Source organism: Coturnix japonica, chromosome 2 (genome assembly GCF_054131305.1).
Source record: "Coturnix japonica strain WE chromosome 2, WE-NBRP24, whole genome shotgun sequence".
NCBI lineage: Eukaryota > Metazoa > Chordata > Aves > Galliformes > Phasianidae > Coturnix > Coturnix japonica.
Window position 1 is genome coordinate 137,302,405 of NC_140664.1, and position 19,443 is coordinate 137,321,847.

The 19,443-nt window shown below is 44.8% G+C and overlaps 1 long non-coding RNA gene across 7 annotated transcripts in view; it reads right to left on the reverse strand.

The window, feature by feature from the left end:
• The window catches only part of LOC146762189 (uncharacterized), a 40,750-nt gene extending 22,623 nt beyond the window's left edge, over positions 1-18,127 (reverse strand). For 2 of the 7 annotated variants that reach the window (XR_014943262.1, XR_014943263.1), the window contains exons 1-3: positions 17,852-18,127; positions 12,523-12,640; positions 8,141-8,239 (exon numbers count right to left, since the gene is read on the reverse strand). This is a non-coding gene — a long non-coding RNA (uncharacterized LOC146762189). Of the gene's footprint in view, positions 1-575; positions 10,746-12,522; positions 12,641-17,851 lie in introns of those variants that run through there. The other 5 variants (XR_014943261.1, XR_014943264.1, XR_014943259.1 and 2 more) reach the window with 5 other exon arrangements.
• Positions 18,128-19,443: the final 1,316 nt, after the last annotated feature.

Consider the following 19,443-nt stretch of genomic DNA (forward strand, 5'->3'; position numbering starts at 1 on the left):
GACTCTAACCACCAGCGTCTTGTTCTTATTGCTGCTGTAAACTTGCTCCAGGGTATCTGCACGCTCCTTCATGCTCTCCTCCCCCAAGGGCAGCAACACATCCTTTGTTGTCTTCTCTGTCTGTTTAGATTGGGAGCCCTCTGAGGCAGATACTCTCCTTTTGTGCATGTCTGTTGAGCACCTAACACCACGGGACTCGATCACGACTGGGGTTGTAACTCAGAGTGAATAATAATAATATGCATTAGCTGCTAAGTAGGAGAATTAGGGGTTAGCTTATATGTAAGCACCATGCATGGTGTAATGATATCCTCGTGCTAAATGCAACTGGATCCTTCCATTATTAAAGCAGCAGGCAAACTGATGTTTGATCTGCAGGGCTAATTCTAGTTTTTGGAGACATCAAACAGCTGCTGTTCTTTTTTTCTTGGCAAATGCGCATGTTCTAAGCAAATCTGAAATTACCAGGTTCACAAGTTGAGTTTCATGCAGAGAAATGTTTACTTTGATGCCAAAGAACCTGGCTCCTTTCCATTTACAGTAAATGAGGAAGAAAATTGATTTGCAGCAGCAGGAGGGGTGTCAAACCTTTATTGCTGTTCAGGACATGTATGCACTGCTAACCAGGAAGATAATTAACCTAAATTAACCTTCTGCCTTAAGATGAGTCATAGTTTGGGGGGGGGGGGGGGGGGGGGAGGTGGGAAGCGGGGGTGGAGAGGGTGTAGGGAGGAGTGTATAGTGCTATAGAGCTGTATGGACATGTCCCTTGCATTTCCAAGCAAGGATGATGGGCGCGAGTAGCAACTGATTAGATTTAAATGGAAATTTTGGACAGGCATTTTTACCTTATGAAGGAGAAGTAAAAAAGCTTGTGGTTTAAACTGGGGCCGGACTGTGAATTGCGTAGGAGCTGTGCCTGTGAAGTGGGAAAGGAAAATGTATTTTCAGGTCCTGCTGACAGCTGCTGGATTAGCCCATCCAGAAGAGGCAAGATGTAGTTCATGAATCTGACCAGACATTAACACCAAGCAGCCTTCAATAAGGATGAAACACTGTGATTTCTGTCTGAAAAGTGGTTCTGTATTTTGGTCAGCCAACTGCATTAGTTACATAATGAATAAAAACGTTATTCATTTCCTAAAGCAGTGGTGCCTTGCACAGATATGGACATCCCATGACATGATGGGTAGAACAGCCAAATAGGATTTGTGGTGGTTGTTCATAGGGTTGGTCCCACAGCTGGGGAAACAGGAGGAAGACCACCTTCATGCTTCTCTTTCACCCATTTGAATAATGAGAATTATAGAATCATGTAATCACTGAGTTTGGAAAAGACCACTAAGATCATCTAGTCCAACCATGAACCCAAGGTCAATAAGGGTTACTTACTGGCCTTATCTATGGATGGAGAGAATGGAAAGAGGGCAGCTGCCTCCCACGGACCATTTCCATTTGGGTGCGTGCGTGAGGCTGTTCCCAAGTTGATGTCAAGACATGAACCTGTCTGCAGTTATCCACTATCCCAAAGCAGTTCCGTGTTTGCTTCAAGCTCCTCAAGGAGGAGAAGCAGGTGAGGCCAAAGTGTCCCGTATCTAGGTCCAGGTGATGTACACAGTTTGGGATAAGATAAACATTACTTGCACTTTCTTCACCATCCTGAGGTTCTGATCAGATTTAGAGGACAAGACCAAAGCTGGATTTCTTCTTTCCTTTGGGATTTAGGCGTCCAAACGCCTTTGGCACTGCGCCTGTAAGGAAATCAGTGTCATGAACTGTACTTGGAAAAGCCTGTAGTGCAGCGGCAGGAGTCCCTTAGCTGGTGGGAAGCTGTTCTTAATCCTCATTCCCAACAAGCTCTTCCCATCCCAAAGAAATCCCTCCATTTTGTAGGTAACATCCAATGTGCTGGGGAGTAAACACCCACTTTGGTGCCTTTACTCCACCATCCATGGAGCAGGAGAAGTAAAGACAATGAGACAACACAGTGTTGATTTTGACAAGGAAGTTTTGTGTTTCAAATTATGCTGATTTAAACAAAAAGTTATCCGGGAGGAAGGAAACCTCTCAAATGGTCTTGATTTTTTGGGGGGTTTGGTTTGGGTTTTTGTTGTTGTTTTTGTTTGGGTTTTTTTAATCAATCTGGGAAAACAGTGAACCAAAGCCAGTAGTACCACGTGCCACCCTCAACCTGCCAACTCCGACACCCGTAGCAAGGAAAACTGGTGTGGGAGCTTATGTATCCTGTATCTCTGACTCTAGCTGCCTGGACAGATGTAGCCCAAAGGGCTGATGGTCCACGAGCCACTCTCCATGATTTTAAAACACATTAAGTCAAGCCCTCCTTTTCCACCAAGCATTTTCAAGCTTGTTGGCCACTTTCAGCTGAATCCAGCAGCAAGTTCATAGTCCCAGTGAGGCTGGTCACTGCACATCTGGTAGATCTGTGCAGGATCTGCAAGCAATGGTCTGCACTCACTTTCTGAGCCCCAAACCCAGTCCTATTCTTCCTCCAAAGACAAACACACGCAGGATTTCTTTTGAAGTCTGAATGTCTGTTCCTGGGCCAATAAAGTTCGGCATTTTCCCAGCAAGAAGGTAAAGGTGGTGAAAGGTACTAGCATCTCCCTGTGAACTGCAATTAGCAGCTTGGTGAAGGGGGAAAGTGTTGGCAGAACAAGGGGAGGCGATGGCTGTCTCACCTCCCTTGAGATGGGCCAGATGGGCTGGGCACCAGACCCAACACCAGGGCTGGAAGCAGTCTGGCAAAGCAGCCCTGGGGCAGTGCTAAAGGGAGACTGAGGGGTTTCCTTATGCCGTATCTCATCCTGCCAGTGACACTTGATGAGGGTCATAGGACCAACAGGGAGCAGGACCTGCATCCAGAGACTCCAGCAAGGGAGCCAATAATTTGCCTTAGCAAATGGAGACAACATAATTTTCTGCAGCTGATTGAACTGTGTTTTACATGAGAATGGCCATGTAGCCAGACCCAGGACCATCTCACCAGCTACTAAGGAGGAAAAACAACTAGCAATAAGATCTCTAGATTTATGACCTTCTTGAATTGTCCGTTGTCTCAGAAGGATATGGATGAGGAGAGAAACAGCTCTGCTTCAGGAAAAGAGAATGGGAGAGTGCTATATGTATGGAGAACTGTGGCTGCTGTAAGAAAATCAACCATGCAAATGTTGCTCTGTCAATTGTATTCCAGGTAGCTTCAACAATAAGTCCTGTATCTCTTCAGACAATAGGAAAGAGGATAAGAAACTCAATAACACAGGTTGTGGTGTGTACGCCTCCAAAAGTGTTATCACTGGAGGTGATGGCAGTGACAGTGTTGGTATAGATTTGGTGGAGGCCCCTAAAGCATTACTTCCCACCTTTTGATGAAGTCAGTGTCAAGCCAGCAACAGGACAACCCAAAGACATTCACCAAACCAAATTCAACCTCTCCACATGATCCTGACAAAAGGATCTGACTCCTAGCAGTGCCAGCTGGCCATTCTGCATGCCTTTAATCCTGCTGTAGTAGCAACCAAACTCAGCATTGCTCTAGCTGCTCAAGCTCACTGCACTCAACACCATCGTGCCTATATATAGAATCCCTTGTATTACCTTATTAGTTGGGAAGCATCTCTTTTTTCAGGACTTTCATGGACCAAACATGCATGAAATCTGGGGTTTGCACATCTGTTTCTATCAACAGAGAGTTCACTTGTACAAACACATCCAGTCTAAGGGCAAGGCGAATCCTTTTCAATAATAAGCCACTAAAAGACAGGCGCATAGGTTGAGGACTGGCCTGCAGCCAATGAGGTTTGCAAAACACTGGAATCTAATAAAAATAATTGAAATATTTAAAAGCAGTTGCTTCATTTTATAAAGAAGCACCTGCAATGATTACCCAAAACATTTGCAGGTGGAAAAGGGCTGAGCACGTCACTGTTGTTAATATCATTTTTGCTCAGAGGGCAAATTAGACATTGTAATTGTGAAGAATCATTGGAGCTATTTCAATAATGGGATGACTCTGATAATGAGGATGATTCCTTTAGATCCCCTCTAGTGTGTTAGCCTGCAAAGCCAAGGCTTGGCTATATTAAAAACCTAACATCAAGGTGAAAGAAGCTCACTGCAGCCAGGCACCATCTATCAAGCATTATCCACCTGCTTCAGCCTGTTAATGTCTTGAGAAAACAGAGAGTAATTCACCTAAAACCCCTACAGCCAATCCCTCAGCTGATATAATTCAGCCTGTTTCCACTGACTTCTGTAGGAAGATGCCATTTCTTGCCAGCTGAGCATGTGGCTATTTTGGATGTTAGTTCAGGTGCTGATTCATCACCTCCCATTGCCTGGCTGAATCCCAGGGCACTAAGGCATAGCTTCAAAGCACAGCAACACGAGGTAGAACCTTACATGCCATTCAGCAAGAAAGCAACAGCATATGTCCACAACTTCATCTCCTAGTGGAGCTACAGCTTGCCCTCCAGCCTCAGTATCAGCCTGTGACCAAACATATTGAAAGCAGAATCACATCTTCTCTTTAAAAATAGGTACATTTAAACATCCACACAGGATCCCCAAGCTACTGTATTCCCAGGTGGCAATGAGCGCCCTTCAGGACCTGATCCACAGCCCACTAATGACTATGGAAAGAAACCCTATATTCTACAAAGTTTCAATCACTCATTATTAAAAGTGACTCCAAAAGATGCGAATTAATAGAATTGATCCTCTGATTGTGTTTCATGTGGGCAGCAGGAGAAAAAACAACACATGAAATAGAGCCATCTTGGGAGTAGGAGTCCCCATGGACTTCTTTTATAGGCCATGGAGATCTGGTTACTACTGTCAGTGGATGTACAGTTTATCTCACCCTGCAGCAGACAACCTGAACCCCATCCTTAGTAGTGGGGCACAGGCTGCTCAGGGAGGTGGTGGAGTCCTAATCTCTGGAGGTGCTCAAGAAACATGTAGACGTGGCACTGAGGGGCACAATTTAATGGGTATAGAGGTGATGGATTGATGGTTGGACTTCATAATCTTAGTGGTCTTTTCCAACCTGAATGATTCTACGATTCTATGTTCTCTCAGAACTGTAGGCTGCCATACAAGTGGAAAAGTTGGATGCACTATTTCCCTTGAGCCTTGGTGCCCATGGGTGGGTACTGATGGGTAATGAAGCCAGGCATCCAGGCAGCTGTTGTGTGGCTATTCTCACACCAAACTTTCCCAGAGATCTGTAGAGTACTTCCAAAATACCATATGACAAAACATGACAAGGTTCTCAAACAGAAGAACTGTCCTTAACCTGACATACAGAACTGAGCGTTTCATGAGACAAGAGCTAAAAGACACAGCTCCTACACTGGATAGCTTTCATGTGACTAAATGTGGCAGATGTCTCTGAGCTAACCTCATTCATTTCCCTTTATGGTCAGCAGGGATCTTACTAACAAAGTCATCAGTGCCATGGGATTTAATCACTCTATCATAAAGCGGATATCTAAAATAGAACAGATGAGTCACTAGCTCAGCCAGGGCTAGAAATAAAGCATACATTTTTTTGCCTGGAGTAGAATTAATTTACTAGCTAATAAGGCCATTCTTTTACTCTAAAAAGAAAATGTTATTTTGATTTGATATTTAAATCTCGCCCCTGGAATCACTGGGTTGGGTCCTCTGGATGGTATGATGGGATTGGACCAGATGATCATTGGTGTTGTTACCTCCCAGTTTTAGGACTTTGGGGGCTCATACTTCTATTCTTGAATCTTATGGTTCAATGTGTGCAGTTGTCAAAACCACTGCAACCACAGGCCGTTGACTTTGCAGCGACCATTCAAGACAAATGCCTTGCTAGATTAGTTCTACATTTTTAGGCTATCAGACTGTGGATATGAGAGGAGACAGATGTTGCCCAACTCCTGTAGGAACTGCTGTGTTTGAACACTTCCCTTCGTGAGCAGACACAGCTCTACCCAGGAGCCTATTCTCAGGAGACATCTAATTCCACAGAGTCAGCAAGCTGAGGCTTTTGGAGGAGTTTTGGATAACATCTAGTGCCTCTTGCCTTGCAGAGCCATGCCTAGTCCCCTCCATAACCTTCTGAAGCCTGCTGCTTCTGCAGCACCAAGGGGTATTGGACCAGGTTCACAAACCTGAAAGCACCATTAAGAGAAAATACTACCAATATCAGCATTCTCTACTCACTTACACCTACTTTGCATTTTAAATACCAGTAAATGACTGCCCAAGGGAGCAGAGAATCAGACCCATCAGTGTAGGTATGTTTCAGCAACCCAGACCCCAGGAATTTTGGAAGTTCACCAGCATTAAGGATTATTAATGTATATTGAAAAATAGCTGGAAATCCACCCAGCATTGTTAAAGAATCATTTAATTATTATTAACTGAGTCACAGAGGGCAAGCAGGGAAGTTTATGAAACTGATACACTGAGTAACCACAGACTCTAGACAAGGAGTTTGCTATATACCACAGCCCGTAATTAAAGCTGTGGCCCGAGGACTCAGCCTGTTGCATTCAGCAAGTGCCCTCTGCTGGGCTCTGGTCCCAGCTGGGATCACACCTTCTGCATCCAGCCTGCAAACTTCTCCTCTGAAAGGCTGTGTGCATCACAGCATCCTTCCAGCGTGGCTTCCAGCCCATTACAACAGTCACTTCCAATTAGATTTCTCAGTGAGAGCGATTATTAAAAGAAAAAAACAACTCAAAACTAATAAGTTACACCCCATGTCACCACAGCTTGGTTAGACTTGAAACATGGGTGCAGCTCTGACGAGTTCATTGCCCTTTCCTATCCCATTCCCACCAGCTCGTCTTGGTGACTGGGAAATGTCCATCTTCGCCAGTTAGCTCATGATGACTAAAGCAGGTGGGGCATGCACCGTGAGGAGATATGAGTGAGAGAAATGAGTGCAATTAAATAAGAGAGCTTTCAACACCCAGCTTTCAGGGCCTTATTTAACTAATTAAATAAGCCAGGCTTTCCCTGCAGTGTTTCCAGTGCCCTCATGAGGAGTCTCAAGGTCAAATTTGCTGCTGATCATTCATAACGCTGAGCCATAAGAGCCCAGTTAGAAAGCGTTGGAGTTTACTGGATGGAAACTATCTGGAGGGGACCAGAGTACTGGGGAGCTCATGAGGTCACTCTCAAATACCATGAGAACACCCTACTGACAAAGCCCAAAGCCACCTGAATATCTCATTTCCCCACCTCACACCTCCTGATGCACATATGCCATGTAGCAATGTCCTTGATCTCAAAGCAGTTCACCAAGAGTTATATGTATTATTCCAGCCACCACCAACTGATCCTGCATGATATGCTCTCTGTGCCTTTTGTTCCATTCATGTTTTCCAGGTCCTTTTTGGCCAACAGGTTCATCTTCCATTAGGTCAATCTGTAGGACCCAGCACAGCAAGGCCTCTAGGCATGCTTATAATGCAAACAGAAAGATTAGATCGAACCCAGCCTCTCTCTCAATGCTACGGGCAGCAGAAGAGTGTAGTGTTTGCCTCTTATCTGGAGTCTCTGGGGACTGGCCCAACATATTGACATAAACTTCTGCCAATATCAGTTTACACTAAGAAAACCAGGTTATATGTTTTCTCAGAATCAAGATCAGAGTCCTGGTAAGGCATCCCTCTGTGGGGCCGGTAACCTCCCAGGGAGGAGGGAGAGGAAGGGACTGTGCAAGGTACCTTGATCATTTCCAGTGACAAGGGGACCTGAGTTGTAGCTCAGCCAAGCCAACAAATGTGGGAGTGCTGGGGATGCATCCATGCTGGGCTGGAGGTCTTAAAATCTCCTCTAGTAACAAGTTCCAGAACTTCATCAATGCTTTTTTTTTCAATATTTATGTACTAAAATATGAGAGAACTTCTGAACAAGAGGTGGGAGCCATTTCCAGACTCAATCGCCAGCATGCAGGATGTCTCCATGTGCATTACGTGTCTGGGTCCCCACTGCAGACCATGGTGTGGGTTAGTTGATTCATGTCACTTGAGATGTCCTCAGGCTGTGACTGTGAAGGGCACTGAAGACCCCACACGTGACAACAATCATACAAGGCATCATGTATCCACCATACAAGCAGTTCAGCTGGGACCTTGTACAAGTAGATCTTGGAGATCCCATGCAATTCATCCACATGTCTGGTTGTCCAGATTGCTCTGTAGGCTCCAGTGACTGGATCTCCATAGTCCATCTGAAAATCTCAAGCATTAGGTTTGTATGGCATAAACATCTAAATGCAGACCATAGAATCATGAAAGAGTTGATGTTGGAAAAGACCCTTCGGATCATCAAGTCCAACCATCCACCTTACTACCATGTCCACCATTAAGCCATATCCCTAAGCACCAGATCAGTATTCTTCCTAAATAACTCCATGGATGGCAACTTCACCACCTGAGCAACTCAGATACTTAAGGCTGGTGTTGAAGTCCAACAAGGAAACATAATTTAACCAGAAGAGGGAATATTGTTAACTTTACCACCTTTAAGTGAGGAGATTCACAACAACAAAAATAAATAAAACCATAGGCTCATAGGGTGATAAGCCCTAAAAAGACAAGCTGAAGGATCTGGGATCGTTCAGCCTGGAGAAGAGAAGGCTGAGGAGTGACCTCATTGCAGCTTTCCAGTACCTAAAGGGAGCCTATAAACAGGAGGGGAGTCAACTCTTTACAAGGGTAGATAACAGCAGGACAAGGGGAAATGGTTTCAAGTTGAGGAAGGAAAGATTTAGATTGGATAACAGGGTGAAGTTATTCATGGAGGGTGATGAAGTGCTGGAATACCCAGAGAGGCTGTGGATGCCCCGTCCCTGGAGGTGTCGAAGGCCAGGTTGGATGGGGACCTGGGCAGACTGGTCTAGTATTAAATGTGGAGGCTGGCAGCCCTGCAGTGATCCCTGAGGTCCCTTCCAACCCAAGCCATGCTATGATTCTATCTATGATTCTATGATTCTATGATTCTATGATCCTAGTGGTCAAGTAGTAGTAGCTTCAAGAGTCTTTGCATGTGTTAATAGGTGAACTATTCAGAAGTGTTTCCACTTATTGATTTAAAACCAACAAATCTTATCAACAAAGGAAGAGACCATACTAGTTTTTCTCAAGGCTTGATTAGAAAAGGAAATAAAAGCAGATGGTTAAGATAAGGAATATAAAATAAATGTGTTGTCACACTAAAATAAAACTGGTGTAATGCAAGGAGAAAGAAAGACATTTTTGTTACAGCTAGAACTCAAAAGTGGAGAAAATCAAGAAGGGAAATAAAGGACATACACTAAAAAATATCTGTAGTCAGCAAAGTTGAAGAGAAGGTGTTTTTCCTGTACACAGAACAAAAGAAAACCTGATGAGAGCATTAATTTGTTCCTCTGGGGGAATGGCAGATCCATGGGTAATAACTGAGAAAAGCCACGTGTGTTCAATAAATACTTCAGTTCTGCATTTGGGGTAAAAGCTGCACCAGCTACTTCTACCACACTGCTGATGATCCCATTTGCAGCTCTAACCATAAGCAAGAGAGATGGTAATCAGCATCTCCCACAGCTAGCCATTAATAAATCTGCAGATTCAGATCATTTACAGCCAGGAGCTCTTAAAGAGCTGGCCAAGAAAGGACTGGAGCCTCTTCAAAATTCTTTTAACCCTAGGGAAGTTCTAGAGGAGCAGAAGAAAATTAATGTTCTGCTAGAGTTTTAAGTGTGGATACAGGACACCACGGGTTCTAGGCTGTCAGCCTGCCATTTATCTCAGAAAAAAAATAATGGAATAGCTAATATGAGATTTGTTTATTATGGAATCAAAGCAAGGTAATATAATTGCTGCCAATCAACTTGGGTTTATGAAAAATAGATCTTGTCAAATTAATTTGATGTATTTTCTGATAACAGCACAAGCGTGGTTAATAAGGGGAAGAGTGCTGATGTAATTTTACTTAGCTTTTCCTCAAGGCAATTGCCTGGGTACTGTATGATATTTTGATTAAGGAGCTCAAGTACCAAATATGGCACACATTAAAGAGATTAAAAACTGGCTAACGTAGGTCTCGAAGCGTAACGCTAAACAAGGGATCATCGCCAGATGGGTGTGTTCCTAGTCAGGTCCCACAGGGAACAGTACCTCAGCGCTCATTTTAACATTTTCTCTAGGGACTGAACAAAAAACGATAGTAATTATTGCTGGTGGCTGATGACAGCACAAGGTCTACAGGATCAGCACGTAATAAAGAGCTGAGGTCAATGATATGGAGGAAAAAGGTTCACTGGGTAAGCTAGGTGCAAGCAGACAGCAAGCAGCTAGGGTTAAATGTAGAGGCTGATGTGCAGAAGCAAAGAATTTGACAACAGTCCCCCAACTTGGAAGCAGCAGTGTTGGAAAAAAACATAGGCATTACAGCAGGCAACCTGGCTGGCTTGCAGTTGGGTTTTGTTGCTAAAAGGTTTGGTGATTTTTGATGAGATCTTGGGTGCTCTTGCTGGGCAGGATCCAAAGCAGGACACCAGATCTATGTGGAAGAGGCACCAAATAACCCAACTTTCTCCTCCAAGGGAGCAAAAGGGCACAGACCGACCAGGTTCTCCTGCTGTCCTAGATAGGCCCTAAAAAGGATGTTGCTCAGTTGTAGAGGAGTTGGAGAAGATTTCTGACAATGGAGGTGAGGTCAGAAACCCTTATGGCAAGAAGTTCATCAACTCATCTCTGGAATGAAAGTTCAATAATAGAGAGCTAGTTAGCCTATCATACAAACATACAGGATGATCTGAATGCCATAAATCAACCCTAGTAATAATTTAACACCAAAAGTGTCATATACTCCACTACTGAAGTTTACTGCCTGTTGGAATAACTTAGCAGAGACTACGACACTTCACATAATATAGATTTTAGAAGGAAAGCCAAATATTTTACTTAAACATATTTTCCAGTTCAAGCTGTAACTTATTCAGTTTTCACATAGGAGTCCTCCCATCCTTTCAGTTGAAGGTTTTCACCACATTCTTCCCATTTTCTTGCCTACTCCTTACAGAACACGAATCTATATACACTTACTCCATTCTTCTTAACACATTACAGGTGTGCAGATTTGGTCATGCATGTCTGTTGAGAAAGAGTCACCTGCCACTTGCCTTCCTGTTTTGTCTGCCACCACATCATAGACTGGTTTTTAGGTTTATGTAGAGTTATGTAGAGTTCCTGGCATAGATGGACACATTTCGTGTGTTAAATATGAATTGAATCATCTGTGTGGGAAGATGCCATCCACTTCAGTCCCTCCTGGAGATCATGGAATTACAGAAGGGCTTGGGTTGGAAGATCATCAAAGATCATCCCCCATGTTGAGGGCAAGGCTGCCAGCCACTGAATCAGGCACCAGATCAGTCTGCCCAGTGCCTCATCCAACCCAGCCTTGAACACCTCCCAGAATGGGGCATCCCATAGTAGAGGGATGGCAGACTAACATGATAATGTGTACCTAACACAAGAAGAACCCACAGTTGGATAGCAGGAACATCTCCAATACATTGGGATTACACCATGCACGGTGGTACAGCCTGAGGAGCAGCATTGCCCCATGGCCATTCCTCACCCTACGACCCCACACACCAGGCACAACCAGTATGCGGTTGAGGGGGGGCCCAGGAGGTAGAGGGGCCAAGAGACTGCTAGGTGGTGGCTGTTCCTCAGCAGGCCTCGACGCTTCTTGAGGAATGCCTAATGAAATCTGCTCCGGAAAGCTATTTATATAGATATTTATCATGCAGATATCATGCAGAGTAATCAGCTCCGAAGCCAACACCATAATCTCTTCACATGTCAGAGCAGTGCACAGATCCTTCCAGGGAGAAGTCAGGGAGCAGGAGATCAGAGCCAAGTCCCACTCTCATCCTCGGCAGTGCAAAGCCACGGCGGGTTTGGTGAAGCCAATTAAGCTGCACAAGTGCCTGTAAATCAGTCTCAAACCAAATAAAGCAGAATGCATCGCTTACAGCCTGCGGTTTCTACCACCCACTGCTATGAGGATCGCAGCTTTCTGGGATTCACACAGCATAAAACTATTCCCCCTTCTCATATCACTATCAGACCATGTAAGAAGTTGGTCTCCATCTTTTTATGAGAGCCATAGAATCCAATTCACAGAGTCTTTTGAAGTGGAAGGGGTCCTTAATGGCCATCTGGTCCAACTCCTCTGCATTGCACAGGGACACCCACAGCACCATCAGGTGCTCAGCCTCATCCCCTGACCTCAGGGCACCCACCACCTCTCTGGATGACCTGTGCCAGTGCTTCATCACACTTGCAGACAAAAAGAGTGTATTTCATGTTATTTATAGAGAAATAGTTATACACACAGAATTTAGGCAGATACACATACACTGCATATACATGCCATTTTTATTTGTGTGCACATATGCACACTGTATCTAGCATGATGGTGCTGTATGTGCATAAATGAGGTTCTTATTTCTTCACTCACCTGTATGCAGAAGTGTGTGCAGAACTCACAGTGGCACAAAGCTTGCAGGTCTCAGACCATCCCATCTTGCAGGCACGCTGGAAGATCAAGGGGTTTTCTCATCCCTATCCATTGATTTCTGAAAGGGTCATAAGATTGGCTTCAGCGATCTGCCTCCCTTTTGACAGGGTCAAATCAGTCTTATCCAAAGTAGAATCATACAACCATAGATTCATTCATGTTGGAGAAGATCTCTAAGCTCACCAAGTCCAACCCCAATCCACCCTCACCATACCCCTTAGTGTCCCTTAGAGAAGGCATTGGGGTTAGAGAGGCAAGAGATGAGGATAAGGGCTCACCATATTGTTTTGTATGGGGTCTTCATTCCTATCCTCAGCGTTCAACATCATGCTATGTTGGCGATGGCTAGGGAAGGCTGAGAAGGCAAATACATTTTTCAAGGGGTTTCAAGATATCTCCACATCAAGTGATCGTGGTCATCATGTCTTGTAATTATATGGTCACATCCCATCAAAATCTCACCACCTTGCCAAGGAAATAAGCATCACACCACCACAAAAGGCAAATTGGTTCCTTCAGCTCCAAACCAGCTGTGGAGGACACAGGGTGTTTAGCATGGTCTGTGCTAAGGGCATAGACTATTATTCTACAGTTGCTGCCTAGGACAGTTTCTCACCTTCATGTTTGGCCACACTGGGATGCCTTCCCTACTCCCTTTCTAGCTGACGGCCCTTTGAAGGGGCTGAGCCCAGGGTTTATCTCAGGGATTTTTCTAATGAGCTCTTAAACCTTCTATCAATGACACATTCCATCAGTGGATCAAGGCACCTAAATAAAATTGACATAAGGCAGGGCCTTTTAATTATCCAATTATTTTGTTTCAAGCAGCAGCTGGTAAAAAGTAAAAAGACTTAGTGTTCTTCTTTCGTCTCTCTTGACATAAAATCAAGGATCAAAGCGCCTTAATTTTTGGCCTCTGATTTTTCTTTGCTTGATTTAAACATGCCTGTTATGAGTTCAGCGGCCTTCCTGCCCCTTTGCTCATTTAGCAGTGATTACTGAGTGGTGAAGCTCCATAGCCTCAGAGTTTGCTGTCAGGAGATGACATGGTGCTGGCAATGTGCAGAATAGGCCATTGCCCCTTTATCGCATTGACAGAACAATTCTCTGTCTAAAGTGCAGAATGGTGAAGATTTGCTGATGGGGAACTAACATAAACAGAGACTGAGTCTTCTGTGCAGCATCATATAAGAAGTATTTTGGAGACCCGAGCACATTGTCACCTTCACAGAGCAACCTGTAGATCCAGCTTGAGAACCCCCTGAGTTTATTCACCACTAAGAATGGACATGTGTGTTCTCATCCCATGTTTGGACCCTGTTTGCACCCAGTTTTACTTAGAGCTATGGGGAGAAAGGGACACTGCAACCTAATGAGCAATTAGGGCTTCCCCAGCTCTGACTTGCAACCAAAGAGGTCTGTTCCCCTTTATGGGGTGGTGATTATGAGCTTTCATAAGGTAAAAGAGGTTTGAGCATAGACTCTACCCTAGTGTAGACAAAAAAAATACCCACTACCCTGGTTTCCTTGTTACCCCCTCCCAAGCCTGGACCTCTAGATTTGCTGGGGTCTCAGTGGAGAGTCTCTAACATAAGAACAGCATCCATAGCCATGTGCATGCATGGGCATAGGTAGGCATGCATGCATGGGCAGATGTGAGGGCACAGCAAGAAGCCAAGAGAGTGTTTCCACTGGGCTGACATAACAGCAGGCTTTGCATGAGTTTGTATGGAGCAGAGCTTCACCGGCATGAGCACACCAGGGCATGTCAGCATCAGATTCTGCATGCACTGGCACATCCCTGGGTTAACAGCTGTGTTAATGAAGATGTTTATGGATGAGATCCAGCAGACACAAATGCTGTGAGAGAGGAGGTCTCTTTGGAAAGCTCTACCAGCCAAGTAATTAATCCTAGCAGCTCCTGTTGGTGGAGGTACCTCCTGAACGAACTAACAACTACTTGGGCTGATGTTACCTCCAGCTCCAGGTTTTCAACCATCAGGAAAATTGTCCATTGCTCCTTCCCTAGTTGCAGCTCCAAAAAGAATGGCATAGATGCCAACCACCCTTTTGTCCCTAGCATGGTGGGGGGGAGTTTGTGTTGGATTTCTAATCAATTCTCACTAATTCTCACTAATCCAACTAATCCAACACTGGTCAACTAATCCAACTATCCTTCTTATAAACAGATGTGACATTGCCTTTTCCCCAGTCATCAGACTTCTCCTGACCATCAGGAGATCATTGAGATTGACTTAACATCATTCACATGTCATTGAGATTGACTTAACAACTACAACAGCCAACTCCCTCAGCAGCTGGATGGACTTCGGTTCAAACCAAGGACAAGATTCCTCTCTGCATTTTCTGAACAGCTACATCTGATGTCTTTAGTTTTCCCAAAAGTCTCATGGTATTCAGCAGGGAAATGACCACAGAAGAATGGAAGCTCAAATAGAAATGAGGTTCCAGTGCCTCTACAGCTGCATCCCCCAACCCAAAGGCAGTAATTTGGTCATAGCAGGAATTCCAAGTTACTCCTTTCAAAATGATGGAATTATTGAAGAATCACCCCCAAGATCCCATGGCAAAGGTTAGCACTAGGTCTCATTCTATGGAGCATGTACTTCACACAGCAGACGCAGGACTGACAAACCATCATTAACATCTGGGAGCAACAGGCAAAGATGCGTAGAGGAAAATGTTCCTATTTTAAATTAAATATCAGTTTGGTCAGAGGATCATTAAAAATATGCTTTCACCTGCTCCTAATTATTTTCTGCACTACAATAGGCATTTGTTTCCACTCACAGGAAACAGCCGGAGCTGTAAGACATGGTATGCAGAGGGTGGAATTGTCTATAACCCATAGGGTTATGACCTGCATGAGGCAGAAGCCTGCTGCATAAAGGTGCTTTTTACTCCCATGTAAAGATTAGAGCACCTGAAAAATTGCATATTAATCTGCGTCCTGGCCCGTGCTGCTGGCTGGCCCTTCCCAGGGGTGGCTGCAATCCAGCTGTAGCTCCAGCCCTCCTCGTGTGTGCAGCTTGAGTTCATGCACCTATGGAAATGGACACACAGTGTGCACAGGGAGCTCTCAATGTGGAGTTTGCAGTGCAAATATTATAGACTCATAGAATGGCCTGGCTTGCAAAGGCCCATAATGCCCATCCCATTCCAACATCCTGCTGTGTGCAGGGTCAGCAACCAGCAGCCCAGGCTGCCCAGAGCCACATCCAGCCTGGCCTTGAATGCCTGCAGGGATGGGGCATCCACAGCCTCCTTGGGCAACCTGTTCCAGTGCATCACCACCCTCGGGGTGAAAAACTTCCTCCTAAAATCCAACCTAAACCTCCCCTGTCTCAGTTTAAAACCATTCCCCCATGTCCTATCACTGCCCACCCTCACAAACAGCCATTCCCCCTCCTGTTTAAAAGCTCCCTTCAAGTACTGGAAGGCCACAACGAGGTCTCCCCAGAGCTTTCTCTTCTCCAAGCTAAACAAGCCCAGTTCCCTCAACCTTTCTTCACAGGAGAACCTTCCTTCATCATCATAAAAATAAAACCATTCCCCCTCCTAACAGACAAAAATAAATAAATTAATTAAGCCTTCAAAACAAGTGTTCTTTTCAACTCACTGGCAATCACAGAGAGGTCCTGATCCTTTCTGCACGCTACTGTCAAACAAGTTTTCAGTAGGATTCAATAAAGCGATCTGACATTTCTTTGGAGATCTTTACGCACAGTAGCTCAAGCCAGGAAAGAACTTCACTCCTGGCAGCTATGTGAATATTTTATTTTGCCCAAAGCTAGACAGGTGTGATCAAGAACAGCGGGAAAAATATATTAGCAAAAGGCCTTTCAGTGGCAGTACAGGTGTTTGCTGGAGTGCAGTCGGTTTGGGCTTTTGTGTTGGTTTTTTGTTGTTTTTTTTTTTGTTAAGAAGAAAACCTTCACAGGGCAAAATTAAAGACACAGTGCGTTTATTTCTTATTACTGAAAGCTATGGGAGCATTTGTAAAAGCAGGTTACAGTGCTGCTGGGTGGTGAAGCTGCTGATTCTGGATTTCTAGCCAGAAGCTGTTGGTTTTTGTTAGTGAAATGGGTATTTTGAACCAGAGCTACAGGAAGGATTAAGCTGCTCATTCCTATGAGCTTGAAGAGATTTTGGCACGTTAGGTAACTCCTGTATCAGAGCCATTCTCATCAAGCGTGGAGGAGTCACTAAAGGGTTAATGGAGTTTATAATTCACAGAACAAGTCAATACACTCATTCGAATAGTTATAGAAAGGTCACAAGATGAGATGCTTTAAACATTTTTTTTTTACTCTTGGGGTGAGCCAAAGCACAGGAGATGTTTCCTGGAGGAGGTCAGAGATGTTGCTAGAACAGGAACCAGGGACAAGGCTGGAAAAGACCTCCAAAAGTCATCACATCCAGCTGTCAGCTATCACCACCATGCCCACTCACAGAAGCAGAGAACTGTTAAGGTTGGAAAAGATCTCCAGGAAGGATCCCCAAATCCCACTTTCAGCTTCTCACCGTGGAGGAGCCTGGTAGACTGTTGTCCTTACACAGCCTGGGGCTGTGTCTGCATCCCAGCTTTAGGGAACACCAAAGAGCAAAGGTAGGAAGGGAGCTGTTAGGCAATGGGATGGGTTTATGTCACTGAAGAGGAGTTTATCATTAGGCGGTTTTATCATTACACCACTGCACACAAGTTGTCAATGAAAACAGTACAGCATTCTTTAGCATCTCTCACAGACATGGATATCAATCTTCATCTTGGGCTGTAATGTCACATTTCCAGAGTTTCCAGAGAACAGCCCTCATGCAAAAATGAGACCCTGCAGGAAGTGAAATCACTGGAATAATTAAGGCAGGTCTGGAAAGGACACCAAGGGAGTCTCCAATCTGTACAGCCTGTGACTGCATATTTTCTATCTACGTTTTATAGACAACAGAATGTTCCACCAAAAGAGACAATCTTATCTTTGTAGTGAAGGGGAAAAGAGTAAGTGTGATAACAGACACTGCACCAGTCCAGCCCCAGTGCCCATGCCACTGTTGTGGGTACCCCAGCATTGCTGAACCCTCTCCAGAAGGAGTTCTATGGAAGAGAGAGGAGGATGGATGTGCTGGGTGTCTGTAGGCTCCTGTATAAACCCAGCCTTATCTATCCCTTAGATCCTGGCAGCACTGACACAAAGTCAACTCTAAGCATGCAGAATGACCCAAAGCCAACTCTACAAGGAATCAGACCTACCCAAGATGTTCCATGAACACCTTCAGACTCACTGTACAGTCACTGGATGGATGCCTTCATCTGGTTGATGTCCTCTGTTACACCTCATAAAGAAGGGTGACCCACAGCTTGTCCCTGTGCTTTCTCAAGATGAGATGGAGGCTTTGGAGCTGAGGAGTACAGGTAGAATAGTAAAGGACATAGAGAAAGAGCAATGGTTGTTATTTGAACATAATGAGTCTGGTGTGGATGTCGTCATCCCTCAGGGCTATGGAGGACATTAGGGACTGCACTGACATGCCATCCACTCATGGGAGGACTATGCTTGGGAGGCATGGACAGTGTTTCCATGGGCAGCCCAAGGTTTCCAGTAAGAGAAATGACAGGTTGAACCACAGCCATGGGAGAGTGACCAGTAAGTGCATAAGTCATTGTTCAGAGGTCAATCTGAGGTGAGCTCAGCAGAAGGAAAAAGAAGGGTGAATCATGACAATGGGTCATCAGCAAACACCATCAGTAATGGGAGAGAGATGGACAAGGAAACCAGGAGGGAAGACACGCACCTGTCCAAAACCAATGCCTCACCCACCTTGCACTGGCATGGAATTCCCCCAAAAGTCACTTGTCTGGGAAAGTTTTGAACAACTGAGTCAGCAAACTTTACTGCTTGTGATACCCCAGGCCCAAGCTAAATATTACTGGCAGTAATACTTACCTGTGTTCCAGTAAAAGTGATGACTGGACAAGACATGGTTCATTTCACAGCTGGGAAACTGAGGCAGGAAACTTGACCTGTGCTGCCGGCCTCGTGGCTGGGCCCTGTTGTTCACCTACAGACCCATCCTCCATGTTCCCAAAGAGAATTTATAATCCCTAGAATGAGATCTTTTGCAATCGCAAGTCTTCTAAGGACAGCCTTGAGCCAGAGGCTGAGAAAGTGCCCAATGCCTCTCTGCATTGCTAAAATCATCTGTTCTTGTTTGGGGGATGGAAGTAAGAGAAAGGCACATTTCTTGTTGGTGCAAAGCAGTTGCTCTCAGAAGAAGAAGGCTCCTTGCTTGGAAAGCTGCAGGGTCTAAAAGCCTCTCAAAAGCCTTTTAATTACATTTGAAACAGGACAGACCTCACTGTTTGGGGAACATCATGAGACCTGAGAGCAGAAAAGAGCTGAGAGAGCTGGTCCCCACCAACTCCCAGCTCCAAGCCAAACAGGTTTGGCCAGCATTAATGAAGGTAATTAATATCCTCAAACCTGTTATTAAGCAAGAAGCAGTAAAAGGGAGTCTCCCCTTTACCTCGGGGTCCTGCTGAACACCTCAGCCCAACAAGAAGCCCATTGTCAGCTCACTGCATGGCCCTCTGCCTCATGGGGCTAAATCCTGCAGCCCAGGGGGTGGCAGGGAGTCATTAGGTGAGCACCCATATCCTTATCCATGTTAGGAAGCCTGTTTCAGGCCATATATCACCACACAAATTAGATGCAGTATGTGTCGGTGAGATGTTTGGACGGTGCTTGGAAGGTGGTTTATCTTATTCACTGCAATGAAGGTGGATAGCAATAGGACAAGGAGAAATGCTTTTAAACTAAGAAAGGAGAGGTTTAGGTTGGATCT